We start from the raw sequence: 26,985 nt of genomic DNA on the forward strand, positions 1-26,985 counted from the left end.
CAGTTGAAATTTTAACATTTAACTATTAAAATATGTAAAATATAAAAATATTAATATCATTTTATTTAAATTTTATTCTAATTTAAATACAAAATTAAAAATTATTGTTAGTTGTTACCTTCATCGTTAGCACCACTGAAGTTTATTATAGATATCACTGTCACTGACAATGTTATAAAAACTGTAAAGGAAATCATAGTTATTGATGAGAGAACTACAAAATACAAGCATACGTATTGCAGGTGCGAAAAAAAAATATCATTATTTTCTAAAAAAAAGTACGATGTTAAAATAGGGTGCTTATTTATTTTAATAACAGCTAAGTATACATTTACAATACACGTAATCTTTTATTAATACACAATTTTTAGTAACATAGATGGCCTAAAAATATGAACTTAATGTCTTCATATTACACTATTACGCATTAACGTTTAAGGAGATCTATGCACACGTATTTTTTATACGTTTTAGAACAATGCTGATGGTAAATTATACACGCTCCGTGATTATCTCATAGACAAATTAATAAATGATATGTTTCTATAAATAATGATAGGTCATGTAGAGTGTACACAGTTGTAGCCCAGCTGTGTAAATTTCTTCTAGTTGCTTAATTTTAAATAAATTATATTTCGGACCTTAGCTCATAGTGCTACCTACCTATGTAGGTATTACACGTAGTTTCTCTATCAAACATCAATAATTATAAAATAGGTTTTAATAAGATTATTTATGCTATAATCAACTGTGTATGTCTATAAAACTATTATAAATAATAGTTAAATAGGAGGCACCTATAAAATTATGTAAAATTGTGGGCAATGAACATTATTATTAGGAATTTGTTATTATTATAATATTATTTTATTTGTTTCATATTTATGTGTTAAATTGATAACACGTTATAAGTCATCTTTTCCATTATCCGATAATAGATTTTAATATATTAAAATATAGCTGTAACTCTTTTATTTAATCTCTACTTAAAACATTCAAAGATTACATATACATATATATTTGTATACTATATTATATTAATAGGTATATATTTGATAGTTAGATAGGTAATATGTAGGGCTCGGGACATGTTACTTAAAATTATCAAAATACGCAGTCAATACCATCTAAATATGCAGCCAATGTTTTATTTTGTTTTTGAAAACGCATATTATAATTTATTATAAAAATAAAAATTTAAAAATTCAGTAGGTATAAACATTTTTCTAGTAAAAGTAGGTATAAGGTATAATGCTTTGATTTCAACGTGAAAACGTCACCATTTTTTCTGATGGTAAAGTGAATCCAGTTTGTTACTTTACTTTTGAGTTGATTCACATACACAATTAGGTGTGTTATTAAAACAATATATATACATAGCCATATAAAAACGTAGAAAAAAATAATTTTATTTAATTCATACGGACCTTGGTAACGTCTTGTAGACAGTTTTTATAAAAAAATAAATAAATAAAGTTGCGTCTTTTTAAGAATCTAGATTGTTTGTTCGACTTTTACAAATATTCTAGAATGTTCAAGGGGTCGTCGCTCAATCTTTGACTGACCTTAAAATTAGACACCGTGCACAATGCCAAACTTCCTAATTGTCCCGTAACATGTTCAATTGTCACTGTCCATGTATTGTATACTAATTAAGTGAGTGCAGTTTTCCAGTCAAATATATAACTATTGTCTGGATAATTTATCCACAAATCTAAATAAATAACTTGTGAATAATAACGTATATTTTAATTTAATAATAATTTATTTAACTATTAGATCAAGCGTGATGCTAGAGCAGGGGTCGGGAACATTTTCGTAGGAAAGAGCCATTTTTTCAAAAAATTACAAAACTATGATATCCAGGGAGCCGCACAGATTTGAACAACCTTTTTTTTAAATTGTGGTATATGAATTATTACTTTATTAGTACATATATTAAAATAAAGATAGTATTATTATTTCATTGAGAAAATGGTAGGCAATAAAAACATAATAATACGTCTTAAATTTAGAAAATATAGAAAAACTTTATTTATCACTATAATAACGCAGGTATAATATAATTTATATTTTACGGATCTCGATTGATAATTATCCAAAGAGCCGCAAGTTCCCGACCCTTGTGCTAGAGTAAACTGATGAGTGTAGCGACTATAACGGTACGGAGAATTTGATTTCTATATATTTCAATTTTTAATTATATCAATCAATGAAGTTTCGGCTGCACAATTTTTTTTAAGTTTTGTTCACAACATTAGTTCTGGAAAAAAAGCACATTTAATTATAAATTTTTGTTACATAATTTCTTGCATGCAATAACTACCGTACGTACAGCGTACAAATAATATTATTGTTGTATATTAAGACGATTGTAAACATTATAATGTAATATAAATCAAGCAATAAGAACAAAAAGTATTAATTTATAATAATATATATATATATATATACGATCTGTATAAAATATGTTTTAGCTTATAAATTATTAACAACAATAGTGCCCAAGAAGCAAATTGTGGTGACAATCATGAATAGGAATGGCGACCGTGTACGATATACATTAAGAGATTATATATTATATGAATCATTTTTAATGTGACAATTTAGAAAGATTTAGAATCTTTTGCAAGTCATATTTTACCTACAAGCCATATGGTATCTAGACTCTATTGTTTATTTTACGAGTTTTGTCTTAATTTTTTATGGTATTATTGTAAAGGCTTTGGTTGTTTGTAATAACACTTTAAAGACTAATATTTTTAATCAATAGCAATCGCACATGATTGCGATAACTGGTTACTGAATCGATCACTAATCATTTTTCAAATTATTTTCATTGAAAAAATGTATCCGTAGAGTTAAATTGAAAAAAGAAAAGTTAAATATAAAAAAAGACCATCTAAAAGTATAAATAAGTACAGAGTAAATAGTAATACGAATCCTGGTATAATAGATATAATTAATATTGAATACAGAACTATAATTTATATAATTACATCTGTATTAGATATAGAGTATAATTTATTCTACTTATCGTACGTACTACGTGTTATGTTATACATATAAATACAATCGTACTTGAAAAATAAAAATTACGTTAAATCCCAATGCTGGCCGAAAAGATTGAAGAACGTACTAGCCTACCAAGTACCAGGCCTGAAGCTAGGAATTTTCTATGGGGAGGGTCCACTTCCGTAGATAAAAATTTCATAACTTACTAGATGGTTTTGATCATCAATTAAACTACCATTAGCATTTATAAACAACCCAACATCATTAGTTCGAAGATCAATAATATTTCAAAAAGCTTAGATATTACGCAACATGTATTGACAAGCTAAGAAAGTGTTGATAAGCTATTAACTATAAGCTGAATAGTCACTAGACATTAATATGCAATATGTATGAAGTATGCCCAAATCAATTGATAAATAAAATAACGACATTTTTTACACATAAATTTTGAATTGTCATCGATTTATTAGCAAATGCATATCAACTTAAAAAAAACTGTTAAATGAATAATAACTAATAATTATACTGTATAATAGTAAGTTATCCGGTATTCACGGGTCTTTGTAGTTTGTGGATATGCAAATAAAAAATTGTGACTGATATCAGTGAAATCAATTTGACCAGGAAAATTCTTATTAATTATCGCAATACATTGTAGGCTCTATCAATACACTTTGAGTACTATACTATAAATTTACTACAATATATTAAGTGTTTGTTCAGTAAAAAAAAGATTTAAAAATAAATATTTTAAATTTTGGAAAATCTCCATTACATTTTCTACTAAGTCAAAGGGAGAAGGTTTGAATCCCCTAAACCCCTTTCCTCCAGGAGCAACAGCCCCGTAGCTCACTAGTAATAAACGACGTTGTACTCTTCGTCTGGAAGGCATAGCATCGGACAGAACTCGAATACATCGATGAAATCGAATTCACTCGTTTCGTTTCACTTCTATTATCAATGAAGTTAGGTATTGTCAATACGACGATTTCGTGGCTTGAAGATACAGTAGTCGATGAACCGACGACGTACGTAAAACCGTGGCTCTTATAGCTGAAACCGTCGGATAGGACGACAGCGGTGCAGGATCAGATGTACGAGAAATAGGTGGTACGAAGTCTCCAGATAAGTTAATAACGCGCGTCCTCCGGCAACCCTCGGCGTGACCAGTTCGCGGGTGTCGCACGCTCTGTTCTAGACGCCGTTAGGCCACTTTTTACAATCGCATGGCCCCACGGCGACGGTGACACGGTGGCTAGCGGTACCGGAGCGGACAACGATGATGCAATAACAGTGACGGGAATCGTTACTTAATTAAGAGAGCTCGACAATTAATCGTAACGTAACAATACGACCGAAACGTAATATTTGGCACTGTAGTTACGGTATCGTTACACGCGATTTTATAGCTAACCAGTAAACCACCAGAATCTTCGAGTGACCGAATAACGTGCGTAGTTGACATACTATAACCGACCAATGTATAGTTAATATTAACTGTAGCGTTTTATCCGTGTGTCGCAGTCGTCCTGTCCGTCGACTTCGGCTGATGGCAAAGGTTTTCGGCGCCGTGTACTATATTTTCACAAACCTAATGCAGCGGGACCACTCGTTTGACGCCACTTCGCTCGGTGGAAAACCGCGGTCGGCCCCGCGGAGCACGTGTCTGACGGATGCTCCGGATACCACATATCCAAAATTGTTCCTATAATAGTTATGACTGGTGACTTATTGGGGTACAGAACCACCTCTTCTTCTGTGCATGCACGTAATTGCCGTCGGTCATGTCCATAATAACCGGTGCACTGACTTTTCATGGTTGATGAGTATACCTAAGATCACACCCATCAATATGAGATTATAATAAATTCAATAATGTTTTCATCGACGAGACGTCGTTAACATTCGTCGCTGATTTGTTATATTTTACAAGTATGTGTTTCCAATAACGATATACAATTATGACTGTGCACCATGATTTAAGACAACACTATTATTGTCTTACATCATGCTGAGCACATCCAGCGCCGTGCGCCGTCGTATCTCACTGGTACGGAAGACGATCACCACAGTACCTTACATTAATGATAACTAATTACAATGTTGATTTATATTTATAATGGTTATAAGTATTCAGTAAATAACATTAACGATTTAATTTTGTGGTACGTTTATTCAAAAAGTTTACAAAAAACGAGTTATGTTATTCCATCTGTGTACCTATTTATATTTTTTAAATTAATAAACGAGCTTTTATTTAATAAATTAATGCGGTTAAAAAGTGCTGTTTAATTTTTATGCTAAATATCATTTATTTGAATACATATTTATAATTTATTAGTCCCCATTTAGTATTTACACTTAAAACATATTTAATAAACATCAGAAGTGGATTCACCGGTTTTTTTTAATGTTATATATTTTAAAATATAATGAAAGGTAATTGATTAAATAAAATTACAATACAATTATTTATTGAAAACACTGATTTAAATGCCTAATATTATATTATATTTATTGATTCTCGATGCGGGGATTAAATTTTTGTTTACACCATATTTGCATGGCGATTTTTTTTCCAACTGTATCTAAAAATAAAAAAACAATATTACATTTAATTGCCTCTAAAACTACGGCATGAAATTAAATTTATCATAATATTTTTAATATTTAGCCAATTATTAGATATTATTTATAATATGTTATATATTATGTAATAAAAACACAACTCCACGTAAAAATTGTAAAATATTTTTATAGAAATTTGAATTTTGAAATTTAAAACCATGTATACAAACAAAAGCATAAAGATTTTAGTGTTTTTTGGAATTCAAAAAATAATAAATATTAAAACTGATTACCTTTAATAATTTAAAACTTTTTGCCGTTATGCCTTATACATACTATTAACTATACCAACATTGATTTATATGTCACGCGGAAATATTAACAATTTATTTTATGGCTGGTTATTTAACATAATAATATTATTTATGTTATTTTTTAATTTATTTTTAATATTTGAGTATATTCGATGTAAATTCAAAATTTGAACAATGAAAAGTAATATCATACCATTATTTTATTATCTAACTACGAATACCTCTACATACCATTCATTTTTTTAAATAATCACTGAGAAATTTGAAGTAATAATCTTGAAAATCTAAAACCAAAAGTTTTTACAACATTTTGATGAGTAAGTACAGTGGATTTTTTTTTTTTTATATTATTTATTATTAAAAAAAATATATTCTATAAAATGGACGCTTATTATTGATTGTTTATAGAGACATAGAGTACACTTATATAATAGTTGTTTGTGCCGAAAGCTAGTCGCTTATCGTAACGCTACTCTGCACGACGGTGACCGTTTTAATCTCTCTCGTCGCCTTCATACACCACTCAGCTCTGTAATTGTGTAGATATTATAATTTTATTATGTGTGTTTATTTTCTTTATTTTCTTGTTTTGTGATCAATTATTGGTCGGCCTTTTGCCGCATATGTCTTATTTTCATTATTCTTTTCGTATTACCTGTAAATTATTATTATTTGTTTAATTATTCTGCGTCCAACATCCTTGTTTATTATTATTATTATTCGTATCAATAATTATATTTCATTGCCTCTTTTTCATATACATATATCGTTTGTTATCGATCGGTGGCTACTACAGCCCAAATTCTATTTTGTTATTATATAATATAAAATATAAATTACCACGCTTTTGAGGTATTTCAAATTATTGTTGTTCTTCGTCGCTATTGCGGCACGACAGATTACTATACTACCTATATTATAAACTATTATTTTTATCAACAATACTCTCAATAAATCACTGCAATCCGAAAAAATCTGTAAGCGTTTTATTTTATCGGCGCCATAGCGTCAGCATCAGTTCACGTAAGTCCGCTAGCAACTAGGGCAGGTGAGTTGTGTGAGAGAGGCCGGCCAGGTCGTAGTACGTCTCCGCTGAGGCGTTGATCGTAACCATCATCGTTATCCACCATCGCCAACTTTCCGTAGACTAATTTAAGTTAGCTAATAAGAATATTTACCCCCGTTGTTGTTGTAAACTCTATGGTCATTGCAGCACAAGACCGAATACGACCATAGAGCCCCCCCCCCCGATAATTAAACTGCATCGTCATCATTCCCTTGTCTAGCTTCCATTCCATATTCTAACCAGGCGCGTCATTTCAACTTTGAGTAAGGTATACTAACAACAAAGCAGGCCAATATATTATTATATACTATAGTTATTACAAAAAAATATAATGATTTAATAATCCAAGGTATTTTATAGTATAGTGGTGTGACCAATACTGAATGTTCATAATTTTACACGTACTACATATATTTTATTTATTTAAATATTATAAATTAATATTGTATAAAATATAAATATATATAGCAGTGTGATACGAAAAATTAAGTTCTCCAAATACCTGAATAATATTTATCTTGCGTATAATTCATAGATTTAATTCCCAATGCTCCGGGAGCATGCTCCCAATGCTTACGGGAGATTTTCAATGTAACCTTAATATTATTACGTACGAGTATTTGTAAAATTCACGTGCATATTATATCACTATGATTGAAATATAAACAATAAAATACTATAAACTTTTTTTTTCTCTTAGTATTCAACCCGTAGATTGGTCTACAATAAATGTTCTCTCCGTGATTCTCTGTCTTGTGATTTGTCTTTGAGTTGTTTGTACGAATCGACTTTTGCATCTTTGATTACTTGACTTATATAACACGTTCTTGGTCTACCTCTTCCGCGTTTCCCTTCTATCATACCTTCCAGTATTAGGCTATGGATCTTCATTATGTCTTAACATATGGCCTATCATATGCCATCGCCTTGATCTTAAATTATTTAGCAATGTTCTTTTCTCTTTGACTAAATCTAATACTTCTTCGTTAGTTTTCAATACCGTCCATTTTATTTTCTCCATAATAGAAAAAACGTTTACGCCAACACCACATTTCAAAAGCTTCTATAGTGGTTTCATCTTTTTTGTTCAACGTCCATGTTTCACAACCATATATTGTTGTACTCCATACGTATGTATTAATTAAACGTTTCTTGTTCTTAGATCTACATTTTTTGATGTTAGTAATTTTTACTCTTAAGTAGTAAGGCCTTTTTGCTTGCCTTATTCTACCTTATTTTTTCTTTTTTGATTATAAACTTATAATTTTTAAATAATGATTATTATTATTATTACACTCTAAATTATTGAAATTCTTAATTATATTATAAGATGGATCCCGTTGAACTTTTGATAGAAAAATGTAGGCTGATGTCCTTAAGTAATAAAAGGAAAATGGAGGAGAACAACATGGAACATTTTGTGAGTATTAAAACATTCAATTATTATAATAATTAATGCTGTGAATTTGTAGAGGAAATTAAATTATTTTTATCATATTTAATACTATAAAACATATTTGTATCAAAGCAAAGTAAAATTAGAGAATAATGAATTCATTTTTGAAACATTGATTTTATTTTTTATTTTTAGGTATATTTTTTATTATTATTTTTGATATTTTTAACATATCCATCAATCACAATTTTTACAGAAATTGTATTAATTTTTGTTAATTTAAGCATATAATTATTTTACATTTTTTGTAAGCATGTCAAATTAAGTTATTTATTCTACGTTTATTTTAATTTAAAATATTTAACGCTTTTGGAATTTTTATATTTTTTTTAAATCATTATTCTTTAATACACTATTGTAACTTATTTTATACTGACTTTTTTTTTTGAGTATTAATAATTTTACACGTATTACATATATTTTATTTACATAAATATTATAAAATAATATTGTATAAGATATAAGTACGAAAAATTAAATTCTCCATATACCTGAATAATATTTATCTTGTGTATAATTCATGGGTTTAATTCTCAATGCTCCGTGACTGGAGATTTCCAATGTAACCTGGCTTCATATAACGTACGAGTATTTGTAAAATTCACGTACAAATTATAATACTATGATTAAAATATATACAATAAAATATTATAAACTTATAATTTTTAAATAATGGTTATTATTATTATTACACTCTAAATTATTGAAATTCGTAATTATATTATAAGGCGGATCCCGTTGAATTATTGGTAGACAAATTTAGGCTGATGTTGTTAAGCAATAAAAGAAAGACGGACGAGAACAGCAATGAGCATTTTGTGAGTATTAAAACATTCAATCATTATAATAATTTTAATTTTAACTGTGGCTTTTTTTTTAGTTCTAATATATAAATAAATATAATATGCGCCCACCGATAGGTAAAGCAGCCGATCCAAACCGCAAACGGTATTTTCCAATCGTACAAAAATACTGCAATGTCGGTGTGGAAGACGTCCCATATTCGTCCAGACAAGATAAAAAAAAAATATATATATATACCGTGTGATACAGCCAAACATTGGAACAACCAATGGTCGGCACACCTTTGAATGCAGTGACGTCTATAGCTGCTGCGGTGGCACGACGGGACTGAACGACATCCATCATATACATGTTACTGCAAATGTCCGCAAGACCGCAATTGGTGAGTGCTGACAGTCACTGGTAAATTTCGCCATACACCAAAGTCATTGGTGAATGTTGGCAATGTTGGCATATTGATTAAATTTGTACGGTTTGTAAACATTTACTAGCGAATGTCGATATATTTTGTATAACGATATTGGTGAATGTTGCCAATATTGGTAATACCGATACTATTTAATTTGATCTTATCTAAAATTCTAGTACCTACATAAACACGATGGACTCATAATTGCAAAACAGAGCGCACAACAAAAAAGTGCGGTTGTAGAAATGTTGGCATTGCTTATTATTCTACATAAGCGAGTCCCCCGTAGAGAACATAAATATATTTTAAAGTTTTTATGAGTCGCTAATAATTCTTAAACACTAGTTTATAAAAGTAGAGTGTATACTATTTCTGTAAACATTCCGTAGGCATAGGTTTAAAATTCGCACTCCTCGCCACAAAAAAAAAAAAAAAAAATCAAAATTAAACGGGGAGGTGAGAGGAGTTAGTTAATACCCTCTAATATAAAATAATTTTTTACTTCTCCCAGACCTGGAGTGGTGAAATGGATGGGGAGGGTTGTAATCTGAAAATTAATCTAAACTGGGACGGACATGAACCCCCAACCCGGCTTTCCCGTGAAGGCACTACTGAAGGAAGAACATATCGAGAACGACTGTGCGTATCACCAACTGGAGCAGCTCACATGGCGTGATCGGCTGAATCGCGTGTTTGTAACACACGCAGTCACGCGAATACTACGCGATATTCGTTTATCGGCACTCGGCTCACGCCTATACGAATGGGTTTCGACAACACATACAAACACGAGTGCGCACTAATATCGTACTACATCCGCGGTGTATACTCGTGCATCGTGAAAACCGCGGCATACAACGACCGCATCTGCCCGCGCTCGACACCATACAAACGAATGAAAGGCTTTGGGTCGCTGAAACTGTCGGATGTCCATGTCGAGTCGCAACAATATTAATATATATCGGCCACTGATTGCAGACAATAATACTATGTAGGTACAGTGGCGTCATTTCAATTTTTTTTAGACCACTTAAGTGTAAGCCACTATCAATTATACAGGCCAATCAATTTATAAAATGAGCCAAATTATTACAATATTGGATTCTAAATACGCAAATCAAAAAATCGTTTAGTATTATAATTACCAATTAATTCGATTCAAATTTCATCACAATGTATCATCGTCATCCACAATTTATTGACCATACTGATGTCGAGATAACTCAAAAAGTTATTACCTTTGTATTTATATATATATATTATTATACCTTTATACCTATCTGGCTGTTGCCTGCAATAATACATGCAAGTTGCAATAAGTTACAATTTTCTATTATATGGTATTACCTATATAGCATTAACTCGTGACTCAATATAGTTATTTTTTCAGTGCTCATTAAACTTTTAAACGATTTAAATCTTTAAAAAAAAAAAAATATTTTAAACGTCTTCATAACACTTCAAACTATAGAAATATCCATTCGGCTAGCTATGTATTATTAAATTATTGGCTAACAATATACTAACACTGAGTGTCTGGTTAAATCAGCTGAAGATAGTATAAATGTTGAAACACTTCGATTGGACATTATAATATACGTATTATATTTTCATTAATCTGTTTCTCTACGCATAAATGTAGTTAAATTGTCAGTACAATGCGCCGGACAAACCGAATAATGTGATACACATAATGGTTATTATTATATTATGTATATAATATATTTATTTGATAATTTTAGCTATTAATAGTTGTTATACGATATCAATTATTTTATTTTTTTTTATTATTTTTTTTTCATTTTTTGTATAGTTTTGATCGTTTGAAATTGATAATCTAAATCTGACAGAATAAAGTCAATCATATACTAGAGCAATTTTTTGTAGTTTTAACTTTTAAAAATAAAGAAATACTAAATAAATTCGCCATATCTAATCGTCGTTTACAGTTATAACATTTAAAACAATGTATGTTAATTTTTATTATAATTATTTTATAAATAATTAATTTGCATTGATAAATGTTGAGTTGTATATTGTATTTGATTTATTAAGTATTTTGTCTCTACTGAGACCAAACTAAATGTTTGAATACCTATTATATTGATACCGTATAGAAACGATTACAAGTGGAGAAGAGTGGCTAACCAATAAGTGCATAATAATAATAATTTGGCATTGTAGAGTTAAAAATGTTAGTAGTGAACCCGATTACAACGAGTTTATCACAGTAGATGTTTAAAAAAACGTACCTATTAAAACTAAATCTGTAGAGCAAGAAGAAAATCTAGTCTATACCGATTCCAAATAATTCGGAAAAATTGACGATATAAATAACAATAATAATTTTTTATTTATGGAAATAAATGAATAATCTACATCAGTTGATCTCGACGATTCATTACATTAGAAAATTAATTTGTCACATTACTAAATTAGAGTAGTATTTAATTATTTTAAGTATAAACCATTGATTATAAACACTACTATTTAAAACTACAACAATAATAAAATAAAATAATTTGTTTCCTGTGGTTAAATTTAAACATCCGAACTTGGTAGTTGTTTCTCTGTACACGCGCTCTACAGTACTGATTTTACTTATCCACACATGTACACAACACAACACTGAATTAGCTATTTACGCGACAGTGTCGAGTCAAATATAAAAAAAAAAAATCAAATAATAATATATACTATATACTACCGTTTTTACGCTTAACTCCGTCCATAAAGTCGTTTGAACATTTTTAACAATACACGTATTATAAAATTGCGTTTGTGAAAATAAAATAAAATATACAAATTATTAAGCTATTACTTATTATTATATAAAGTGAAATAAAAATAAACCTTTTTGAACGAAAAATTGATTGATATAACATATAAACTAAAAACTATACTGTAGTATAATAATTCAATCGGATCAACGTGTTATGAACATCACGACGAATATTATCTCCTGGGCAACGGACAAAATGCAATACGAGTTTTGTAGCGGACTTATTATTTTTCCAAAGAGTATAATAAATATACTGCGGTGGATGCAATACTCGATTTTTACAATTTTTGTAAATTTTAATTTTAATGATAAGTACTAGACTTTTCACGTATTTTTTAGTAAACGTTAAATTTAATTATTTAACTGTTTTAATAACTTTTATATTATTGTTTTTACCTTGTGCTACTCTATAATAAACACTATAAAATATAAATAATTTTAAATCCATCTTTGTACTATAAAAACTGCTTCTATTTTAAATGTTTTGTTGTTATTCTTTCATTATATTATATATTAAAGTAGAATATCAGTAACTTCAATATCATATAACTTGTATAAATACTATAGGAACTACATTGTCATTTGTCATTGATCATAGATAATTATTAATTATAATTTATAAAAATGTATAAAATTTGAATTCAATCATAAATTATATAGCATACGTCGAATATTTGAGTGGGTCACTACTATGAGTGTATTAAATTTGAATTCAATTATATGATATCATAGTATACAAACAACGATTCTGATCGGAGGACTGTTCGTATAATATAAATTTATAATATAATAATAATATTGATATAATGATAAAATTGATGATATAAACGATTTTATTTGTCGTTAATATATTTGCAGGTGGGGCATAAAGAGATACTTAAAACTAATTTCGGATTTGTTTTGGTATGATAATTTAAGTATAATAATATATTATGTTGGTGGCTGAAAAGAAATCATCAATTATTTTGTTATTGAATTAAGGATAAACAATTCATTGTAAATAGATTTTCATATAACAACAAATCTAGTATAGCTGTTACCAATTGTTTCAATTATAATTTAAACAAAATGTATCATCATCATCCATATGAACATACTGATGTAAAGATGATTAAAAAAATTGATTCTAAGTCACGATACCAAAAATATACGAAAACTTTTTGGATAAAAAAGGTACGTGTGGCATCCAACAGCTTTATGGCTAAAAGCTAATCGTTAAGATCTCTTAACAATTACAACAGTGGCATATAAAGACTTTTATTTCGGAGAGAGCCGATTATATAATTGGATTTTTTTGGGGAAAGGAAGGAGGATATGTATATATTATATATTTATAAAGTGGCATCATTTCAGTTTTTGACTAGGGGAACTACTATATAACTGATTTGCCAACTCACAATGTTTTCCATGCAATTCACAGAATAGTGCCATAAATGGTGAGGGAGGGGGGTAAATTTTCAGGTATATGAATGTCACACACAGGATTTTGAATTTTTAAATACAAACAATTTTATCAAATATTTATTAAAATTAGAAAGTCAAATATATAATAATTGAGTAATGTGTAAATAAATAGATAACAGGTATATACCTATTACCTATTAATACTGCAGATTTACAAGTTAGCAGTATTTACAGTCATATAATGTAAATACTAAACATCTTGATTATTAATATAATATAGGTACTTCTTTAAAAAATACAACAAAAAAATGAAGAATAAATCTTTACTTATAAAATATCAATATTCAATATAATGATTTATAACAATGATCTTTAGTAGTTAAAAATAAGACTTCTTATCATTTTTAAATGTGCCGACTTAAGATTGATGTAAATGTTAGATTAAGGCAAATGCCCAAGTTGCTCCTCTCCCAAATGACGCCACTGTATATATTATAAATTGTGCTGTAATATAATAAGGTATCTGAAACAAAGAACTTTCTGAAAACGTGAATCCAAATCTAAACACTGATTTAGCTCGTTAAAAAAATGAAGTCTAGTTTTCGTTCGCATCATTGTGATAAAATTACAAGATCATACAGACCAGAGTGGTTGGTAGCTTTAGCAAAAGTTTTTGCAGTGTTTCTAACAAAGTAAACACTAGCTTTCTCCTTGGTGGCAGATACCTTTATTCGGTCACTCCTTATCTCCGAAGGCACGTGAGAAAGTCATACGTACTGCACTTTATTGTCACAAATATGTGTTAGTTTTTATGCGACTACGATGATAATCGTCTTTTTCATCAGTGATGAAGATTTATGTGATTAAATTTGAAGTAACTATTACCTGCGCACAACAACTTGACCTAAACTACCTTCAAAAATGAGATACGCCGTATTTCTTCACGGTCAACTTTTGTTGATTTTTCTCTTTAAAAAAATTAACGTACCTATCCATTATCTTCCAAACCTTTTTTTGCACTAAAATCATTCCCATTTTTTTTTTTAAATTAAAATAGTTTGTTTTGTAGTTTTGTGTACAGTACATCCGTATTATAAATTATAGGAACTCAATATTCGTTGTATCTGATGCAAATTTGATTCTAGTTGCGAATCTGCAATTAAATTTAAAAAAATGCATTAAAACAATATAATTGTTAGGTAATAATTCAGAGATAATATATTTAAAAAACAAAGTTAATATAATATAACTTAAGAACATATGGAGATATTATTTTTAATTTTTCTTTGTTGGGGGAAAATAGCCAATTTTTTGTATTTTGACCTAAAATAATAAAAAAGTCACTCCGTATATCGAGTACACAATACGCTTTAATCAAAATCTAAGATTTTGTTGAATATTTGTCTATAATCTATAATGTATTCACATTAAAATGCTATTAAAAATATAACTATTAACTAAATAATATTATATCCGTTTAATATCTAAATTATACAGTTTAAATATTATTCAGACGCAATTATTATTATCCAAAAATTTTAGAAAAAAAACAAGATTTTAGTATAGTGGTGTAACCAATACTGAGTTTTCATAATTTTACATGTATTACATATATTTTATTTACATAAATATTATAAAATAATATTGTATAGAATATAAATATATAGATACGAAAAATTAAATTTTCCATATTCATGGGTTTAATTCCCTATGCTCCGTGATTGGAGATTTTCAATGTAAACTTAATATAACGTACGAGTACTTGTAAAATTCGGGTACATATTATATTACTATGATTAAAATATATACAATAAAATATTATAAACTTATAATTTTTAAATAATGATTATTATTATTATTACACTCTAAATTATTGAAATTCGTAATTATATTATAAGGCGGATCCCATTGAAGTATTGGTAGACAAATTTAGGCTGATGTCCCTAAGTAATAAAAGGAAAATGGAGGAGAATAACATTGAACATTTTGTGAGTATTAAAACATTCAATTATTATAATAATTAATGCTGTGGATTTGTAAAGGAAATTACATTATTTTTACCATACTTAATACTATAAGACATAGTTGTATCAAAGCAAAGTAAAATTAGAGAATAATGAATTCATTTTTGAAACATTGATTTTATTTTTTACTTTTTAGGTATATTTTGTATTATTATTTTTGATATTTTTAACATATCCATCAATCACAATTTTTACAGACATTTTATAAATTTTTGTTAATTTAGGCTTATAATTATTTTACATGTTCTATATGTCAAATTAAGTTTTTTATTTTACGTTTATTTTAGTTTAAATTTTTATATTTGATAAACCATTATTCTTTAATACACTATTGTAATTTTTTATATACTGACTTTTTTGCAATTTGAATGTATTTAAAAGGAATTTTAGTGCATTTTTCAAAATGTCAAGTGTATTTTAATGTTTTTTTCAATACATTTAATTATTTAATTCAGAGCAGTTATATTATACAAATATTATGCGTGTTATTATTTACAATTAAAATTAGCATACCATGATTAATGTACCTCTAATATTATACAAACACGTGGCCCTTTGATTCAAATATAAACAATACACGCATGCATGTTATATTGTGTAATGTATATTATATTATTATAATGTACTTTCTATTATAGTTTAATGAATGTAAATATTTTTGTTGTTATTAGGAGACTTTTCACAAAATGCGTGGAGGCTTAAGACCGGGATATAAGAAAATGAAAGGTAAGTCATTATTTTTATTATTATTTACTTATTTCAGTATGTTTTTTTTTTTTTTTTTTGTAATTAACTGTTTGCCCAAAAAAAAAACTAAATCTACGCAAACTTAAAATGTTAATTATCATGCAGCACAAAGTATTATCATCAATGTTACTGTAAATATCATGTAAAATGTTAAACACTACTTCAAATTTTAACTCGTTTTCTTCAAATTCATATGCTCGAGCTACAAAAAAAAAAAAAAAAGGACCAGAAACTGGCAGAAAATCCTTCAACGTTCAGAGCGAAACTAATTCAGATCAGATCTCTTTTAAAGGGGCTGAAGCATACCATGTTTTAAGGATTAGTGTCTAGGAATTTCATATTACTTGTACGTTTTGTCTATGTCAATGTGTGAGAAGTAAATGAACAATAGTGTATGTAATCCATTATTCCATTTTTCGCGACGAAATTTCAATTCCCATATTTACGGTAACAATGAAAATAAACCATGCCGTTTCAGAATTCGTCGGAAAAAGGTTTATTATTATTTTAGCCACTATAAATATTCATTCATAATGTAATCACGTCGTACCAACGTCATGGAAAAATACATAAAATAATTAATGAAAAATTAGTTGACATAAAAAAAAATAATAACTATTGATAAGTACTTATATTATTTTTGTGATAAAAAATAAATACAGATACAACTTATCAATAGTAAATTATTATTATACACCCTGTATATATAGGTGTCTCAGGGAGATCTGACAAATGAAATAATGAAATAACTTTTGTTCTAATCAATATTTTTATAAAAATTCTTTTAAATATAAGTCATAAACACTTGTGCTATATTTTTAGTATACATTTTTTATTTTTTAATACTGAAAATACAAAACTAAAAAATTGATAATAAATTTCCAAAATATTCGAAAATAGCCAATTTGTGAATCTAATTTTAAAAAAAAATTTAGATAGTAAAAACATTTTTTTATTTAGCCGTTACTCAAAAACTAAAATTTGTAGATACTTGAAATTTTCACCAAATGTTTATATTGAAATCATCTGTAAGTGGTACAATTTTTGAAAACTTTTGACTTTAAGCTTTTTATAGACAATTGAAATTCTAAACTTTTCTTAGTTTTATTTTTCTGAATGTGGATAAAAATAATTTGGCCAAAAAATCTTGAAAATGTAATACAAGGTTGTTTGTAAGTTTTGCTTACAATAAGTATAAAAAATATCGCGATCGGTTCAATTAAAAATTTTAACGAGCGTCTGAATCTTTAATTTTTACAAAATCAAAAATTCACACATATAAATCAACTGTATTAATTTTTACGACGCTCTACATTATTAATATTTGTCATTTTAGGATTAAAATTACAGAAAAATGGAAAAAGTGTCAGAGATGGCTACGTCAGGGAATTAAGAAAAATAAAAAATCTGAAATCTGAATCTACAGCACCCGTCAAGTCATCTTCCTTATTTTTTAGGAGGTTACAATTTCTACAACCAAATGCTCACGAAAATTCAACAGAAAGTAATTTTGAAACCAACGACGAAACTGAAAACCCGAATCAAGAAAACAGATTTAAAATACCCAATCATCAGGCAGACGAAAATTCAAACTATCAGCAACAAAGAAAAAAAATTAACCTCCATCCAGCGGACGAACATTTTGATAATATCATTGAGAAAAGTTCAAATAACAGAAATATCTCCGAGAAAAAAGAAATAGATGAAGATAAATTGTTCTGTTTGTCTTTATACAAAGAAATTTAAAAAGTACCTGAAGCTTTGCGTTTAAAAACGAAGATAGAAATTTATAATTTAATTTTACAAAAACAAATTTTACAACAAACACATCTTTCAAGTCTTATAGAGTCGCCTCCATTTAACCATGCATCCACATAATTCGACCAAAATGTGGATCCTCCAGGTGAGTACCACCCGGTATCATTGACAATTCTCAAGGGTCATCTGAACTGCATTAAAATGTACATAATAAAAAGTTGAATCATGTTAATTATTTTGTATTACGTTTAAATATTGTTAAATATTATTTTATTTTGTTTAGTTTCAATAAAATTGTTTTTTAGAAATTGTTGTTTTTATTTGTATGAATAGTAATAATTTAAATGAACTTACCGTAAAGTAACAATAAGATTTTCTCGTGGTGAAATACAATGTCTTACAACTTGTTCATTTGCTTCCAATTCGTTTTTAAGTAGATCCATCAGGTCATCAAATCATTTAATTGACATTCGGAAATAGTTAAAAAAATTTTCGTCATAATCCCACAGTTTAAGGTATAAAGTAATATTATAATGATTTGAGGAAAGTCTAGTTTATAAAATTGGATGAACCCAATATTTTCTTTATTCTTTTTGTCTTCGTCTCCTCATTCTTCGATATACGACCCACAAACACACAGCATCTGAGGTCTAACATAAAACCGTCCAGTGTCGTCGTTGTGTGATAGGTAAACTGCTGTACCCCGTCAAGCCAATGTGACATATGAATTTGCCTATCACAACCAGTTTCAAGCGTTTAGTTCGTTTTATTTGTCTACGGTCAATAACTCTCGATCTTGACCAGCCGAGTGGTCCTTCGCCATTTAATTACCTTTGCGCATACAATATTATATATATATATATATATATAAATATAATAATATCTGCATGTGATATTTTTATCTTATTATTATTATTTTTTTTATATAATTAAATATATGATACTTTTTATTTACAGTTTTAATGAGTACCCAAAGTTTACTGATATTATATAATACAGTAAATTCCCGTTACAACTAACTTATAGCAATCACATTGTTTTATTAATATAATTTACCAAAAATATTAAAAATAACTTTCACATCATTGCTAGTAAAGTTGAAAAATATTTAATAAAAAATAAATCAAAAACATTGTATATTTAACTTGTACACGCTAGAAAAATTAAACAGTTGTAAATCAACCTAATATTTTCATAATTACCTACATAATAAATAATAATGTATTATATTATAAGTTATATAATATATTTAATCCAGCGTTTCTCAACCTTTTTAGTCTCATGACCCCTCTCCCTATCTTTATTTAGTATAAATTTGTATCATATCATTGGGAAAGCTAAATTTTAAATGAAAATGTTCAATTTGTAAACTGGTGTTTTATTATTTTTGATCTACACGACCCCCCAGTCAAGGAAACTGCAACCCCCCGGTTGAAAAACCCTAATTTAATCTATATTCACAGTATCGATAAATCATCATACAGCTTTATAATTGTGAAGTCCGTATTCATCAATAACTGTTATAAATTATATTTTGACAAAATACGAGTAATTAAATAAAAATCTTAGAAATGTATAGATAATATTAAAATACATCATAGTTTAAACTTTTATAATAATATCTGTAATTTTTGTATTTTTCCTTATACTCTCTGGATCTGTAAGTTTAAATATTTGATTTTTAAATACAACGTTCTGAATTGTGACAAATATTAATATTTAAAAAGAATAAACAATAAGTTTTTACACAAATTATTCTTACAGCGCTCTAAGAATATTTAAATTAAATTCATTCTTGTATTTATAAGTGTTAATGAAATTGTTTGAATTTTTTCAATTGAAAATTAAATACTGGTAACTGGCATTATGTATACTATGAAATAACATGAAATATATTGAAAAACAATGATTTATGGAAACTATCTTCATGTAAATATTAATTTTAAAATAATTTATGTTAAACAGTGTTTTTAGAAGAAATAAGTTTCAAAATATTTGTGAAGGTTTGAAGGAAGTAGGATAATGTTAAAGGAATGTACGAAGTTGTTCTATGGAATTCGGAAAATTTGGTTGCAAATAAATCCCAAAATACTGGTAAGGTTTGAGATAAATTGATATTTATAATATTACACTAAAGAGACTTATATATAATTTAAGCCATCAATGCTATAATCAATTATTCGATCTGTACTTATTCGTTAAGGAGCTCACCTAACTCATTAGGTAGGTAACCAGCAATATATACACTTGCTATTTTTCTACATTCCACAAAATATTAGACTGTTACAACTCTTAAATCCTAATAATTCATAAATTTCATGGACGACCATTTTGTATTTATATTACTGTTATTACTAATTATATTAGGTAACTAAAAACAGTGATTCCTGGATAATATTAATGACCTGTAATTTAACTATGACGTAATTTTAATTTATAGATTAAAATGACTTAGCAACTCATTGTATTACATTACAATAGTTTTTATATCCATCATCTATACAAATGATGCATTACAAGTAAATTAATATTTAAGGTGAATGCTAATTAGATTAAAGCGTAAATTCATTTTTAATTTGTAAATTAGATAAATTATGAAATAGTTAAATCTATTATATCTGAATAACATAGAAACAATATTATACATAAATTGAATTTATAACATGTGATTTTAACAAATAGGTTATTCAGATATTGCAATCAGTATCATAAACTTTTACTACCTAGGAGCTTACATCCAAGCCCAAACGATTTTAAAGCATCTGCAAATTAAATACAGGCATTATATGTATTATATTTAAAAACATAAAATTTATTGAAAAAGAAAATGTTTTATGGAGACTATTTTCAAGTAAATATTAATCTTCAAATAATAATAGAGCATGTGTTAGTTTTAAACGTTATTAATATAATATTGACAAATAATAAAAAATATATTGAAAATTATTTTCAAATAAATAATTTATGTTAAAATATGTTTTTAGAAGAAATAAACTCCAAAATATTTGTGAAGATTTGAGTAAAATAGGATAAAGTCGATGATATTAACTTCGCGGACACGAATAAAGATAGTTCATAAAAAGATGTTTGATGTGAATAAATTTTGGTTTTTTTTTAAATTTTATTACATGATTTACATTGATTCTATTATATAAGCATTCTAAAGGCATGCAAACAATGTAATATTTATTTTACTGATCGTGGTTAAATTGTATATATTAATTTTATAATGAAAAGTTTAATATTTTAACGTCCCTTACCACAGCAATCTAAACAAAATAACAAACTCTTAATTAAATTAATATATAATAAGCATTAATGACATACAAAAATAGAAATTAAATTTTTTTTAAAAATCTATCACTGAATGGATTATAATGTATAATAATGAATAATAATAATGTACGTATTTAACTGAAGTAACGTACATTATTGTTATAATTTATTGTTCTTCAAAATATCTGTCTTTTTATGAGATCAAAATAACGAACATTATACGTAACATCAACTTTTTATCAAGTTTTATACAGTAAATTTAAATATTAATCAATACATTATTTATGTCATACTTTTAGATATTTTAATAACTTGCTGTATATTATATTAAATAAAAAGTTTTAAATGCATTAAATCACTCTGATAGATATAATATCTGAATTTTAGCAAAATTACATATAATATATTGTAAAGTATGAATAAGTAATTTAGTACTTTAAACTGATTTGCACTTTATCAAGAATGATTTTCTTTACAAAAATAAAAAAAATAAATTCAATGAAATTATTTAAAAAAATAATATGTTAGTTAAAAAAAAATAAGAAATTTATTTGAGAAAATATTGAGTGGTAGATATTATATAGTTTAAAATATACATATTTTTTTATTACTACTATTGTACTTTAATATATATTTTTTACAGTGTATTGTTTATAATAATTTTTACATTTACATAACATATTTATAAAATTAATAATATAATTGTTATACGATGTGGAAAAAATATATAATTATTATTTTTATGCAAAAAATCGATTTTTTCACATTAATATAATATAATAATTTTGAATAAATCTTGGAATATTATTATCCAACAATAATTAAGTCTTTTCTGCCTTGTTTATGGTATGTGATTATTACTGATTAAAATAAAAATGTATTAGATTTGACCTGTATAATTTAATATTTATTATTTATGAACTTACTTATATAGTTTATAAAATAGAATTTGTTAAATTTAGTTATATATACATTGTATATTATGTCCATATTGACACGGTACACAACGGTCACCGGGTACAAAGTACAGAAGTACTGGCACCGCAGCCTTATCAGCCACCACCACGGGCAACGACGACACGACACTGTCGACTGTCCCCCCTCGCCGCAAAAGCTCAGGGTGGGACGGGAAGACAAGTCGGGCCGGACGAGTACCGACCACCGGCCGTCTCGCTGTCTTGCGTGAATCGTCTTCTGACAACTGCGACAACGTCAACTGGTCATAAGATCGCGTAAAACATAATTTTGTGTATTCTCTTTTATGTCGTCTACATTTGACATAGTGACAGTCGACAACTAGCAATATTGTGCACAGTTGTTTAACATCAATGAAAATATATCGTACAAATAGTGAATTTCGTGTTGTTCTTTTATATTGACCGGCTCGTCACGGACTCACCGAGCACCTACCGTCGTAGCCGTGTCAATATTAGCCATTATGATTAATTATTGATTATTTTGTAACAACAAATCATTGTAATTTATAATAAGAGTATAGGATCAGTTACAATTTTTAAAATTTAATTAATGAATAATTATATATACATTACAATAAAATTAATGTAACTTCATATTCCATTTATTGATTTTAATATAAAATCCTTGTTAAGCGTTACTCGTTACCTAGATAGCCAGCATCACAATAGTTTATAATAGATATCACTGTCACTGATAATGTTATTAAAAATGTATAAAAAACCATAGTTATTGATGAGAGAACTACAAAAAACAAGCATACAATATATTGCGGTGCGAAAAAAGAATATCATTATATGTTCTAAAAAGGTACGATGTTAAAATATGGTGCTTATTTATTTTACTAACAACTAAGTAAGCATTTACAATACACGTAGACGTTTATTAATATACAATTTTTAGTCACACAGATGACTTAAAAATATTAATTACATGCAGTGCTTGAATTGGGGGAGGCCTTCTTTTTATTTTTTAGTATACCCCTTCTATTTATCTGAAACGGAACGCTGAAAACGCAACATTTGCTGTAGTGAATTTGTAAATCATAGTTCTTTTCTGATGCAAAATATACATGTAACCTATAACCTATAGCCATAATATTTGTATAGTTGTATCGACTATGAAAAAAAAATTGGTTAATAATAATGGGTAATTAATACAATCAATCGTTAAGCTGCGGCGACCACACCTAGACACAACGACGTCACAGCCACAGAATAATCGGATCAGAATCAAATCGCACCCGTTGTCAGATCATTACAGCGGCACACAAGACAGGCAGTTCAAACGAGAGCGATACACCCGTAACGCGGAACTCTGACGAGTCACTGGAACTGAGCCTAGATCCGATGTACGCGCGACTTGTCATTTCTGCGGAACGTAACCCGCCATAGCTCTGCGCATATCTTGACAATGACGATGACCCATAGGGAAACGGAGTTTTACGAATAAACGTTCTGTTTGGGAAACATATATAATTGAACACTTACGAATAACGTATTCCTACGAATGACTGTTTATCGTATAACACGGAGACAGAAAAAATAAAATATGCATTAACGCAAATATTTAATACAGATGTGACAATCAGTGTTCGCGCTAACGCAACAAACCAACCACTGACGCACTGCCCGAACGGTGTCAGACTTATATTATAGGCCGCGGAACAAGGCCTAGGTCGAATTCTGTTTGTGCATACCAGCGCTTGAGCTAAGGAAATGTTAGAGCTGCGAATAGGTATGAATAAAATCAATGTTTAATAATACGAGTACGAGCAATATAATGTGCTGGCAACATAATATGTTAAAGATCAAAAAATATAGATACCAGATGCCTTCCCTAATCGCGCAAGTCTGCCCGGGGTGGGTATTGCTACGACGGAGGACAGACAGTGAATGTCAATGCTGGTCGTTTCGCCGGGCATTTTATACTCGGTTCATTAGTGATTACATAAGACCGGCATCGCGTTCTGTGACAGATAACAAGAAACCGTAGAAACCCCAATAGTGCAATAGCCGATAAACGCACAATTTAAATAAAAGTTATTATGAGAATAAAATAATTATAATAATAATAAAAACGGTAATATTAATAACAATAATAAGATTAGGAATAAGAATAATAAAAAGGAAAAAAAGAATCTAGAATTTTATCCGTCCATCCCCCCCACACCGAACTGAAAAATCCCCCCTCTCGGACAAAAAATTAAAAGTTAAAATATTAAACAATTATTTATTATGTACAAACTTTTCACGGGATTTTAAGACTTTTCCAAACATTTTTCCAACCCGCGCGTTTTTTTCGTACTTGCGTAGTTTGCGTCTTTACGATTTTTTCGCCGTTTGCGTTCATAGCGGTTGCGATCGCGGTAGCGAATACTGGTGGTAATTACAAACACTTCGTGAGTTTCTCAAAGACAAATCAATAAATGATAAGTTGTGTAGAGTGTAAACTGTTGTAGCCCAGCTGTGTAAATTTCTGCTAGTTACTTAATTTTAAATAAATTATATTCAGACCTTAGCTCAGACCCTACCTGTGTAGGTATTACACGTATAGGTTCTCTATTGAATATCAATTAAAAATAAATTTTAACAAGTTTATTCATGCTATAGTCAACTGTGTATGTCTATAAAACTATTAGAAATAATAGGTAGATAGTAGGTACTAGGTACCTATAAAATTACGTAGAATTGTGGGAAATTAACATTATTATTAGGTATTTGTAATTATTATTATAAATTATACTAATTTTTATTTAATTTTTGAAAGCTCATATTATTATAAAAATAAATATTTAAAAATTAAGTAGGTACATAATAAAAATTATGAAAAAAAAAGAAATTGATTATTATTAATAATTTATAAAAACTCTGGCACATATCATGAGTTAATAAAAAAAAAAATGTATTTCTTATATAACGTGTAATGCGATAATATTTTTTTAACTCTAATTTGTGGAGTATTTACCATTGATTAAATTTGATGTAGCCTTTAATTATTCTAAAATAATTCTACTACCACAATATTTTATCCGTTCATCCAGTATTTTAATAACTTTTGAAGACGCTTCTTCAAATGTTATTATAAAACAACTGCTTTAAATCAATAGGTATCTATTTAAAATTTAAAACAACAATCTTTAGTGTTTATATTTATAATTAACTTCACATTCGCCATACATTTCTCCCCCTTCATAATCAATGTAACACAATTGTACGCCTCGATAACGTATGAAAGGTTAGCCGACTGATAGTCGTTTCATCAATATCCATTCGTCTTTAATTTGTTATATTTTACAAGTATGTGTTTATTATAACGAAACACAATTATGACTGAGCACCATGATTTAAGATAATACTATTATTATCTTAATAATAACTAATTACAATGTTAATTTATATGCTTATAATGGGTATCAATATTCAGTAAATGACATTAACGATTGCATTTTGTGGTACGTTTATTTATATGTTTACAAAAAACGAGTTATGTTATTGTATCTGACACCTATGTATCTATATATATATATATATATATATATGTATTTTAAACTAATAATCAAGCTTTTGTTTAATAAATTAATGTTAATAAAATAATAAGGGCTGATTAACTAATGTTCTAAATATCATATTATATTTGAATACTCTTAAACATATATATATATATATATATATATATATATATATATATATGTATAATTCATCAGTAACCATTTGACATTTACACTTAAAACATATTTAATTGAACATCAAGAGTTGATTCAAAGGTTTTTTCAATGTTAAATATTTTAAAATACAATGAAAGGTAATTGATTAAATAAAATTAGGTACAATACAATTATATTTTATTGATAACACTTATTTAAATGCCTAATATTATATATTTATTGATTCTCGATGCTGAAATTAAATTTTTGTTTACACCATTCTACGATGGCCAAATTTCCTGCGACTGCATCTAAAAATAAAAACAATATTAAATTTAATTGCCTCTAAAAGTATTTTATCAAGTTAAATTTACCATAATATTTTTAATATTTAGCTAATTGTTAGATATTATTTATAACGTATATTATTATAATATTATGTAATAAAAAGTAAAAACACTACTCCACGTAAAAAACAGTAAAATACTTTTATAGAAATTTGAATTTTCAAATTTAAATTTTGATAAAACTATGCTTACAAACAAAAACATTAAGATTTTAGTGTTTGTTGGAATTCAAAAAATAATAAATATTAAAACTAATTTCCTTTTATAGCTTAAAACTTTTTGCCGTTATGCATACTATATTTACTATACCAACATGGCAACATGATTTATATGTCACGTGGAAATATAAACAGTTTATTTTATGATTGGTTATTTACGACAATAATATTAT

At 27.6% G+C, this 26,985-nt stretch overlaps 1 pseudogene; it reads left to right on the plus strand.

Annotated features, from left to right (window-relative positions):
- Positions 1-18,470, plus strand: part of LOC113552499 — a 30,124-nt pseudogene extending 11,654 nt beyond the window's left edge.
- The last annotated feature ends 8,515 nt before the right edge of the window (positions 18,471-26,985 follow it).

The sequence above is a fragment of the Rhopalosiphum maidis genome, chromosome 2 (genome assembly GCF_003676215.2).
Source record: "Rhopalosiphum maidis isolate BTI-1 chromosome 2, ASM367621v3, whole genome shotgun sequence".
NCBI classification, from domain to species: Eukaryota; Metazoa; Arthropoda; class Insecta; order Hemiptera; family Aphididae; genus Rhopalosiphum; species Rhopalosiphum maidis.